General features: G+C 35.2%; 1 protein-coding gene across 2 annotated transcripts in view; it reads right to left on the reverse strand.

Moving 5' to 3' along the window:
* The window catches only part of pde4d (phosphodiesterase 4D, cAMP-specific), a 368,823-nt gene that overhangs the window by 292,452 nt on the left and 63,620 nt on the right, over positions 1-12,751 (reverse strand). The window lies entirely within an intron of this gene.

Genomic DNA, 12,751 nt, shown 5'->3' on the forward strand with positions numbered 1-12,751 from the left:
ATCCTAAACTGTTCCTGTGCGATAATAAGATGGTTGCATAAGATGTGTATTTTTTTCACTTTACCTACTGTATATTTGCCCATAGGTTCTATAAGAAATGGAATATTCATAAAGTTAAACAATATATCAGAAAGATGATTCTGAGAACATAATTAGTGCTGCAGCAGGAAATGAATAGCTACTGTAGCTGCAACAGTGGTCAGTGCTAAAGCATTACCTAGACAATACTGCAGCCTTTTATTATTGGTATTCTTGGTAATAAAAAAATAATTTTGTTTTTAAGGAAAAACAATGATTAGATTTAAACTAGAAGATAAACTGCATAGAAACAGGACTCTTAAGAATAGATAACATGGATTTTGAAAAGTTAAGTCTTGTTAAAACAGTAAATTAGTAGATATTAGAACTGTCCTATAAAAGCAGCAGGATGACATCTTGAGCTTTTGTGGATGAAGACAAAGCCAACTGTTCATCTACAAATTTATGAACAACATTATGAGGCCTACAGGGATGTCCTTAAGATGCCCAGATACTCCTTCTGTTCCAGTTTTACTGAAGGTGGTCACAGTAATCGTATAGACCTTTTCTCTACCATGAAAGAAATATTTCAATCAGATTATATAATTATATTACAGCAAAATATATAAAATTATTAACCAATTGCTAAACTCACCTCCTGCAGTCATGACAACTTTGCCCTTTCACAAGATTTCACAGATTTGACATTCTCGCATTTTACTGTTGTTGATTCTACACACGTGACTGACATTGTTATCTAAAATGAAATTTACTATCCATATTTTTGACACTATTCCCTACTCAAAGCCATTTTTGCTCTTTGTTCATTTGTTTTTAGCCTCATTAATTGGACACTGACACATCTTGTCTTGGCTTAAATTCTGCTGCATGTTAAATAAAATGGCCTGGAGCACCATGCACTTCACAACTACTGTCCTATTTCCAGTTTTTCCATTAAAAAAAAAAGTCTGGAAAGTGCAGTGGAAACAGAATTACAATCTCATCTTGCATCTAATAAACTCACTGAACCTTTCCAGTCAGGGTTTAGACAAAGAGGTGGTACTGTTCTAAAATAGCCCTTGATAAGATGGTTAATAATTTGCTGATGGCTTCTGAGTGTGGTTCACTTAATATTGTTCTGCTTTTAATCACAGCACCACATCTGTAGAACTCCCTACCCATATTCATTAGAGACTTTGGCTAGTTGACTGCAGAAAAATAAAAAGAAGTAGTAGTGTTTTGATGCTGCTTTCCAAATTGTCAATAAAAACATGAACAAGAACAAGAATATATCACTAATCCTGACAATTATTGTTAGATCCTATAGTATTTCTAGGCTGAGAATGAGCAAACAACAACACAATATTTCATAGTAACTGCACCATTTTTGAAATATGAGACATTTGATGAAACAAGTACTTATTCAATTTGTTGGTTTGTTTCTTGTACATTCCACAAAGAGCATTCATAAGTACTGTTTGGTTGCATTCTAATCTCAGTTTAAATATCTGGTGCTGTCCAGGTGAAGCAAATAACATTAGAATGAGAGCTGTTATGCTCTACAGCACATTGCTATGTGATTAACAAAGAGATTAATTTTCCTGGAGCACTACTGTTAAACTCAAACTTTTAGCTGAATAATAATAATAGGCCAAAGAAAAAAGACAGATTTGCTTTTGTTTGACAAATATCATGCTGGCCAGATTTTAATAAAATGCTGCTGAAAACTAATGCAAACACTACTGTATATTATTCCGATCAAATTGCCTCCAACACTGAGCCATGGCAGGTTCTGTAATTAACATTACATTACAGTATCTTTTGAAATTTGATTTGTTCATCTTTCATTTTGATGAATACACAAAATGTTTCAGGTGCAGCATGTAGCAGCAGCTTCTTGATGCTTTCAAACACTAATTATCTTCCTGTGTAATTTCAGTGTGAAAGAGCACGTGTGCAGCAGCTGTTTTTTCAGTTAAGAGAGCACATTTCAACATTGTGAAAAAAACACTTTAATCTTCTTCTTTTAATACACCTCCAGTGTGATCTGAGGGATTAATACATTGAAAATAACTATCAATGCTTTAAATTAAATGCATTAAATTACTGGTAATGAGATGGATAATTTAAATTAAGTATTTTTCATCCATTTTAAAAAACACTGGCTACAATATCACTGCCATAAAAAAGTTAAAATCAATAAATTGATCGATGTTCTTTTATTAAAAAAATACAAAGGAAACCCTTGTTCCAAATGCAGTAACATTTTTAATAAACACAACTGCACTGTCAAATGGTCTTGAAAATATTAGGTATGTATTCCAAATGCGACTCAAATACAGATGAGTAAATGTCAGAAATGTGCCTGATCAAAAATGGAGGATCTTGTCATTACATCTGCAATAATTGGGGCAAAACAAAACATTAGTTTCTTTGAAATGCAATCGAATATATACAAAAAAAATTGTCTTAAAAGGCTACAAATATGCCTTAACCTGACCTACAATATTTTCTGCCAAGCCTTTCCTAGACATATTATTTTAAAATAATAAGTATTCTTCTGATTACTAGAAAACATCACTTAACAGGAACTGGTCAGAAACTGGTAAAAATAAAATAACTGCTGACCTTCCAGTATCCAGCTATGTACTGGTATATTTTCAATTTTGATTCCTCAAAAAAATCATTTGATACCTTTGTTTAGAATGTGTTCCTGCTCTGAGGCTTTGAAGGACTATGTCTTTCCATCCTTAGTGACGTGTGTGCGCCCTTGCTTCTGTTACTATAGTAACAGCTGGCAACATAGATTGGGAGAAGTGGATTACATGAATGGGCCCTAAGCACAGGCGACAAAGAGGAGTCAAAAGATGCACATGCGCTGACAGTCACCACCAACCTGGCAGGCAGAGAATACAGCAAATACTGAGCCATTCAGGCCTACAGTGAAGAAAACACTCCATAAGGAATGTCCAATAATAAACATCTGGCAAGAACAACCATGATAATGTAAAAATTCCAAGAAAACTTTTTGAACAGTATTTTAGAATTTCAACCCTATTCCAATAAGAAACATGAAAACAGTGATGTTTAAATAGCAACAATGATATAATGCATTAGATTTGAGACATTCCTGCTACATTTTTAGCAAAGATTTCCCAGATTAAAATGTGTATATGCTATCATGTAATAGAAAGTTTATAAAATACAGACTCCTACCCAATGTGCTTTTTTCTCATGTGCAGATTACCAATTACTCGTCTTATTAAAGACTGCAAAATTTCCTAATAATTATGTTGTGAAATGCCTAATCCTGAAAGATGAGTAATACAAAAAAAAAAACAAAGTCAGTGGAAGATTAGAATTAAAGAGAGCAAAACATCACTCTTGAGACTGCATCTGTAAGCTGTAATGAACACAAAAGTCTAACCTTACACAATTTCTTTAAACTAGGGCAGTGAAAGGAGGGTTCAGTATTTGAAAAATTGACCTAGACCAATTCTTGTATATACTGTATACTGTATATAGTATCAAATATGAATTTACCCAAATACTTGTAGCATTTGTAGCAGTATTTGTAGCATAATGAATCCATCAGAAATTGAACAGAAGACAGTTGACACACAAGAAATAAACTAAAATACTGCACAGGGATTGTGTACAAGCTTGCAAAAAGGCTGATAATAGATTGACGGACAGATATCATTGTCATGGTGATTCAGAGCACGCATTTGCTATGAATTATGGGTATGTAAATAAATTATCTCTTAGCAGATAACAATGGTACAGAGGATACAACTGTGTGATGGGGTCTCTTAAGACTTTTAATTTTGCCTATTGGGCTTTTGGAGGCAAATGACAACCAGATCAGCAAAGCATCTCATCCATATGGCATCATCCAGCTTTACCACAACTTTGAACACTAATAAGGGTGAAAGAGATGTTTAAGGCCATCAGCTTCGATTTTATATGTTCTGTACATAAGGTGGAGTGAAAAGTCATGTATTCTGCAGATTTGAAGATTTGAGAAAAAAAATATTCTTATCCAAAATAGATTGTGTGAGTGAATTTGTTTTTATGTACACATCATGAACGTAACATTTATATTACATTTTTGTAATGAAGCTTTTTATAAGAAAAAAATAAGTTGTAATTTTAAATATATAAGTTACTTGACCAAATTACCTCATCCATAGATAAAAGCATTTACACAATTTTAATAGAGAAAGAAAATATTTAGTTTGCTGTTTTGAATAGGTCTTCAGTAATGATTCTGCTTCCCAATTCTTCCATGAATGTAAAATTGAATGCAATCTACTTTACTTACTTCAGCTTCAGCTTTTAAGAAATTCTGATGCTAATTTAACTGTCATCAAAATCAGTGTAGCGTCAGCACTTTCTTGTTTCTGCCATGTAGGCAAAGTGTTTTCTGCAAACTCAGACACCTAAACCTGTAAGCATACCAGTGGCCTTTATCACCCTCTTGTGGTGTACATTTAAGTTGCTTCTTTAAACCACTACATACAGTACAAACGTGATAGAATAAGCAGTACACATGCATTGCGTGCTGCACTCTGGTGTTTTATAAAAGTGTATGTACTGTACTGCTCTAATTTAATTCCTGATTAAACATATATATGCACAACATACAAATATATCTTAACTAGCTTAAAAGTAAAGCCATTTAAACATTTTCCCAATGCTGCACATATATACAGTGCATACAGCAACATCTCTATGCTTAACTGTGATACAGCTTTATGAAACTGAGACTGACAAGTGAATCTACTGTATCAAAGAAATCTGAAGCAAGAAAGATCAAGGAAGGTTTCAAGGAAAAGCTGTCTCCCCAGAAGCAATGCTTTTATCTACAGTCTCACAGGTCTTTATAGATGAAAATTAAGTAAATATCAATCTGGTAAGAAGTAAGAGCTTAGGGAAGTGGGGTTTAATAAAAGAAATCTGGTCAACTGTCTGATAAAACCCTATGCACAATACATTTCAAATGTATTCTTATGTACCAGTTTCATGCCTAGGCAAACCATTATGATTTACAAAGATGAAAACTACTGTATGTACAGTATAAGCAAGAACAAGTCCAGTTATAACTAATTACAAAATCATACATATAAAATGATGAGCCTTCAATTTTGCTTGCAACACAGTCTAGTGTCCTAGTGTTTCTGATGTGAATTTAAAAGAGGTTCCAAAAATGGAGAGTATACAGTATATTAATTACAAGCTCTTGGTCCAGCCAACTTGAATCAGTGTATACAGTAGATACAGTACATCAGTAAATTCTCTCAATAAGCAATTTTTAAAGGAAGGTAAGTCCTGACCAATGAATTATTTATTAAGTGCTATTTAGAGGTCTACCCAAAAATACAACCATATTTATATAACCATACAAAATAATGCAAAGCCCTAAGTGCAATGGGAGATAGACATCGCCGAATTCCCTAGGAGCCTGTCTGGGGATGCTACTGTATTACTTTGAGAGCTTGCATGTTCTAAAACACTCTGGTTGAAGCTGGCAGGGAGAGAGCTGCACATGCCACATAATTCCATGATGATCTTGGGTGAACGACCTGGCTGCAGCAATGTGAGTCAGCTAGAGTCTGTTGCGTTTGCTGTCTAGCACACCAGCACATAAGGGATTGCAGTAGTCAAGATGGGAATTAAGTGCATACCCACTGAAATTCTGATTACTACTCAATTTTTCATTAGAGGACAATCTTGTTAGACAGGTCTCTACAAGGGGAAATAATGGTAATGGCACAGCATGCCACATGCAGGGTTGGGCTGACTGATTCCTACACCTGCAGTATGTAAAGGCTACCCAGCAAACCACAAAGGACACTAAACCACCTTTTTAGGCGAAGCTTTGAATTTTGAATGAACTTTTTGAATGAACTCTTTCCAGAGGGAAATATGGTGTGAAATTGTCAAGGAAGAAGTGAAGGCTCCATCCAAAACATCACGTCAGTATAATGGAAACTGTGTGATCTAACTTGATCTCTTTACCCATTGTTACGTCCCAGTGTGTGTTCTGTGGGTGTTTCATTTGTGTTCCACACTACTGACCCTTGATTGTTCTCCCTTCCCCATTGGCCCATCATTACAACACTGTTTCGTATGGCATCATGATCAATTAGCTTCTCAGCCAATCAGAGTGCATCTTATTCAGCATATAACAGGGAGGTTTTCAGAAAGGAGAGGCCTTTTGTTTGACTTCGGTCCTGTTTGGTTTTGCTTTGCTTAATTTCGCTTTGGTTATCGCTTTGTTTCGTTATTGCTTTGGCTTTGTTGGTTTGTTGTTTTGCTTTGTGTGTGTGTATTTTTGTATAGCTTCGGCTTTGTTGTTTTGTTGGTTTCTGTTTGTTTCTTTGTACTTTCGTTTGTTTGTGTTTATCCTTGTTTTGCCATTCCCTTGCCCTAACGTGTTACATGTTCAACCTTTGTGTTCTTTTGTACCCTGCTCCTGTTGATTACTCTAGTTTTCCCTTGTTTTCCATTTGTATTCCTAGTTCATTTGTGTTTTTGTGTGAACTTTTGTGTATAGGTTAGTTTAGTTTAGGTTGTTGGGTACATTCTACAAACTTAGTTGATTTTGTGTTAGTAACACTAGTTTAGTACGGGTGAGTATGGTTTTGGGTAGTCAGTGGAGATTAGCTAGGGTGTTGAAGAGGCGGAAGACCATGTTTTTCAGGTTTTCTTTTGTAGTCAGGTTAGCTTTCCCTCACTTTCCTAGCCAGCTCCATTTTGTTTGTTATTTTCTTTTCTTTGGCACCACTCTAGTTCCTTACCCTTGTTATCACGCTTCCTAGTCCCTCACCAAAACCCACCTGCTTCCAAAAGAATTATCCTAAATGTTACACCCCTTTACCCCTAGACACTTGGGTTCGTAACACCCATGATAACAAAGGAGCAGTGCAGTAAATGGTGCCATCTTTCACAAGTAAGACATCAAAAGCTTTGGGCCTTCTCCTCGAAGCACAGAAACTTACCAGTATTTGAGATCTGAAGACACCAATAGTAAATTTAGAAAAAAATAAGCTCTATTCTTACAGATGTGGAAATTGTGGGATCCACCAGGCAAGAGAAAAAGATTTGTCCTTAGTAGGTCATTTTATACTGTAATATAAGAACAGAGACTTCAAAACATATTGGGATCTGCCTACCACTGTGACGCTTGAATGGATCATCTTTGCACTATTAAATGACTAATACCAATTGTAAATATTTGTCAAGCATAGTCAGAGTTTCGGATGTTTGTGCCTTCTCAGTTGTTGTCTGTTCATTTTCTGTGAAATTGCACGGTGCAAGAAGCAAAAAAGCCTTGTGACCATGGTCAAAAATCTACAAAATCTACTTGGTTGACCAAGTAATGGTTTGTTATTAATTTGAACTTCATAAATTTACTTGCTAGAAAAGGTGTTTTTTTCACTACTGTGGGGTAAGTGGTTTAATGTAAACATCACATTACGAAACAAAATCTTTGGGGGAAAATCACATATTTGGGTTACCTGTTTTTTTCCTGTTCAAATGCACACAAATGTTGCTATTCAACAACAAGGCATTTGCATATTTAATTAACTGGGGAAGAAAACGATTTAAAGATTGTTTAAAAGAATTAAAACAATTATTAGATGTTTAACAATAAAACCTTTGAAGTCCAGTAACACTTGGGACTTGAAAATAAGCTTCTATACATTAATATAAAAGGTTAAGCATATTAAAAACATGTTCCCAGAACAATAACCACTTCCAATGCAATTGCAAAAGTAATTATTTTTATTTCACATTGTCTAAAGAAACACACTGTGAAGTATCTTATTTGACCAGTAGAGGGTAGTCATCACCAAAAAATAATTCCTTCTGTAACATAGCTAAAAGATGTCATCTGTCATTTACTATAATTCCTAATATTCTAAAATTTTAAATATTTCCAAAAGCAACTTTATAAGAAGGTACAGAAACCATAAAATTATAAAATTTCTTATACCCACGAAGAACAAATTTCTTAGTCCTTGAGGGTCATTACAGTAGGTCCCTTACTCTGCTCTCCTCCCCACTGATAGATGATGTGTGGTGAGCGTTCTGGCGCACTATGGCTGCCATCGCATCATCCAGGTGGATGCTGCACATTGCTGGTGGTGGAGGGGAGTCCCCATTACCTGTAAAGCGCTTTGAGTGATGTGTCCAGAAAAGCGCTATATTAGTGTAAGCAATTATTATTATTATTATTAGTTCCCAAACTCTATACAGTAAGCCAAAGCTATACCTTTGATATGAAAAAGAGTTTACTTTTAGGTCTTAACTAATTGCTGAATGTAGGGTGCCTGTAATAACTAGAAGGCTTTGCCGGTCTTTGAGGACTACAGTTGCTCATCCATGATTATTTTACTAAAATCAGTACAATGTGTTTCTCACTCTATAATAATAATAATAATAATAATAATAATAATAATAATAATAATTGCTTACACTTATATAGTGCTTTTTCTGGACACTCCACTAAAAGCGCTTTACAGGTAATGGGGACTCCCCTCCACCACCACCAATGTGCAGCATCCACCTGGATGATGCGACGGCTGCCATAGTGCGCCAGAACGCTCACCACACATCAGCTATCAGTGGGGAGGAGAGCAGAGTAATGTAGCCAATTCATAGAGTTGGCTAAAATGTCTATTTTACTGATCTGAATTAATTTAACATGATTTCACGATAATCATCATAAAAACACTCTTTAAAATGACCTGCTTTTGAAGTGAAAAGACAAACATACTGTAGATCAAATGTGATCTTTCATAACAATCTTCATGACATCACCCCTCTATAAAGCTTTGACTTTGAATGGGTTCTCTTAACAAATTCAGAATTTGCTCTCCTCTAACAAGATGCAAGGTAAATTTTTAGCATCGAATATTAAGATCTTTCAAATGGAATATTAACCATAGAGACAAAGCCAAGACTTATATTAGGATAACAAAGCGAGCATTTTCATTTCTGATTTTAATTTGTGTCACTCCTGCTCACCTCTCATCCCTACCCTTTTAAAATCTCATATTACAGCAAATATTAAGAAATCAAATGTAAATGGGCAGGTTCCTGCAAACCATTTAACTACTTTTTCAAATACACTAGAAGAAGTGAGAGAAAGAATGTGTCTCATTGTTACAGTCACTATAACCTATTAATCTTTGTAATAAGTGTTGCATTTAGTATCTTTCATTATTACATGGTTGCAATACATCAACATGCTTGTGCTAAAGCTGTTCTGCAGAACTCAGGGACAGGGACAATGACTGGGCTGCTGTGGCTGATAGAGACTGGAATAATGTTCTATTAATGCAGAAATGATTAGCACAATAGTATATTGATCTTCAGATTTATTTAAGAAGCCTAACTTCCTTAGGTAATAACTATTTTCTTTTGTATGAAAGATACTTTCATTATTTATAAAATAAATGGTTAAACAATAAAAAAATAAAAACAACTTTTGGATGAAGAATATAGTACTGAGAAAAGGGTTGTGAATCCCCCCAACCCATCATAATACCAACAAAATAATGGGATTTATATTTTTACCCTGACAGCCTTGTTTAACTTAATCTGGCCTTTTTATTAAATCAGAGTTTATATTTACCAATTTAATGGGATTTTTTTCAGATCCAAAAGTGTATGAAGTGGAAACAAATTGATAAAATAATCAATAATAATTGAAATAATAAGTGAACCTATAGTTTACTTAGCACAATTATAAGGTTATTTAGATTGAGGCAGACAAACGGTAACAAGTAATCACTGGGTATGAGCAGCCCTGTCCTTTATAACTGCCTTCTAACAGAAAATCCCAACTGTCAAGCATGGTGGTGGGAGTATCATGATCTGTAAGAGAATGTCAGGCCATTCACTTGTCAGCTGAAACTGAACCAAAAGTGGGTCATGGAGTAAGACAATGATCCTAAACATACAAGCAGATCTACAGCAGAATGTCTGATTTAAAAAAGTTACCTAAATCCCTTTGAAATGTTATGGCAGGACCTGTAGCTAGCTATTCATACAAGGATTCCCCCCAAATGTCAATGAGTTGAAGCAGTTCACCATAGAATAATGAACCAACTGACATTATACGACTAACTGACGATGAAATTCAAGCTGAGCTCAATGCAACTAGAAGTACAGATGTTTCAACATCAACTGTTCAGAGGAGGTTGCGTGAAGCTGGACTACCAGGAAGAATTGCTGCAAAGAAACCATTGTTAAGAGTGAAGAATAAGAGGAAGAGACTTGCCTGGGCCAAAAAACACAGAAACTGGACCTTAAAGGCCAGCTTCATGCAACATAACATAAACGTTTACTGTATGCTAGGCTCAATATACAGTATATAGAAACCCTGTATGTACACCTTAAAGATATTAAACTTACACATATGCTGAAACTTCCAATTACGCTGATGCAAATTTCCATTAGTTTTTGTGAATGTTTTAGACAAACACTTAGTAATCCAGTCACAGGATCAGGATATTGGCATCTCGTAAGAAAGTCCTTGACTGCTGCCATAAAATTACTAAGCACAGAAAGTGATTTAAAAAAATATATATTTTAGCAGAAATTTTAAACACCTGAGAGAAGTCAATGCATTTTTATAATTACATAAAGCTCTCCATTAACAGGCTTTTACTGTGATCTTACACTAGCAGCATTTGATTTTTATGAAAGCCTTAGGGAAAACCAATTAAATGTTTCCACCTCTTGTCTCCCTGAAAATCATCATGTATAAAAAGGTATAAATAACATGCCGGTCAATAAATCACATTATCGTTAGCATTTCAATTATATTATACCATTTTTTTTTTTGCTGCTCCTGAGTCCAAAACAACAATTTTCTTACTCTGTTATTGGACTTGGATAAAGTACAAAGTGAGAGTACACAGTAGAAACATTTTACTGTCACAAGAAAGTCAAATATAGTAAATTTATATATGAATAAGTAAAGGTTTATTTCATGTTGGAAAGAAATATGGAATAATGGAATAATCCTGACGCAGCTACTTACTTAAATTTATATATATTTCATCAACAGAGGATACCCCACCTATGTTATTGGCAGGGCCCTCATCCGAGCCAAAAACAGCCATCAAATCATCAACTCAATCAGGGACCACCGGCCTAACAATCGCATTCCTTTGGTGCTTCCCTTCCACCCTAACACTCTTTCTATACCCAGGACCATTAATGACAACTTTTCCATCCTACAGGAGGATCCCTCCATTGGGGCCCTCTTTTCTGACCTCCCCATCATCTCATATCGCCGACCACCTAATCTGCGTAACCTTCTTGTTCACAGCCCCCTTGACCACCCTCAACAATCATCCACACCAGGTGCTTTCCCCTGCAACCGAGCTCGCTGCATCACCTCCAAGTACATATCTAACACCACATTCATTCAAGGCTCCCGCCTCCTCCACTCTCTCAGCTTTTGTTCTCCTATGCTGTTTAATCTTTGCTGTCTGCCCTGTCTTTCTCACACCCAAAGAAGGCTTCACAGCCAAAATGTTGTATTTTCAGCATGGAATAACCCTACTACAGTACTTATTCCTTTGCAGTCTATACATGCTGACACAACTACCCACCCAAACTAAATTTATATATTACCTACTGTATATACACCGCAAGGCCAAATTATGGGGCCTACATACACATAAATGACTAAATACAGAAGTCTAAATACCATAGACTTGCATTTTACATGGCAGTTAAGTTCCTGAAATAGCACGTAAAATTAAACATAATAAATCAGAACACCCATTAGACCGTCCTATTCACCTGCTTTAAACAAGTTTAATTAATCTTAAGTGTATTGGAATACAGTATACAAACTAGATCAAATACAATTTCAAAATAAAATGCAGAGAACACAGCAAATGGAAAGCTGTCATGAAAAACTCTAATTACACGAATCGAAGATGTACATGCCAAAGCCCCTTAACTTGTTCAACATCTCGATTTTTAACTCCAAGCCAGACACTTTTTTTTTTACTTGCCTTTCCCTTTGTACTTTTTTTTCCCCTCTGTACTTGTGTTGGGTTTACTAGCCATAATAAGGGTAATGCCACACGATAAAGACAGCATTGATAAAGAACCAGCATGCTATAGGGTCTGTTATTAATTCCCAAAATGTATATCAGGTGTGTGCAGCGTAAGATACTGTATGCATTTGTAAATTATTTCCGGATTATTTGATTTTCCATTTATTTTTTCATCCCCGGCCGTGTGCATTTTACATAAACATTTGCGTAAAATGTGAGTCTATTGTACTTAAAATCTTGGCTAATGCGAAACACGCATATCAATATCCCTCTAAAAATAACAATTGAGGACATTTTGCTTATTTTGCTGCTGTGGTTTTAGAGTAACTTGACAGAAGTCAGAAGGCTCCTTTTGAATTTTTTTATGTTGTGTAACAGAAAATAAAAGTGGACATCTGAAGAGAAAATTAATCATGAAAATACAAGTATGACATACAGTATGCTTTGTTGAACTTCTTTTTAAGGTGGATAATGTTTGTCAGGTAAATCAGGTCTGCAATCATTCTTCCTTTCTTGTTTATATTTTAAAAATCCTTCTGTCCCAATAATTCTAACAACAGATGCACCAAAGACGTAATCACAGAGGTGTATGTGTAAAATAGACAGTAACCAAACACATCAAATATCAGTCAAAAACTCAA

This window comes from Lepisosteus platostomus, chromosome 4, assembly GCF_059453375.1.
Source record: "Lepisosteus platostomus isolate fLepPlt1 chromosome 4, fLepPlt1.hap1, whole genome shotgun sequence".
NCBI lineage: Eukaryota > Metazoa > Chordata > Actinopteri > Semionotiformes > Lepisosteidae > Lepisosteus > Lepisosteus platostomus.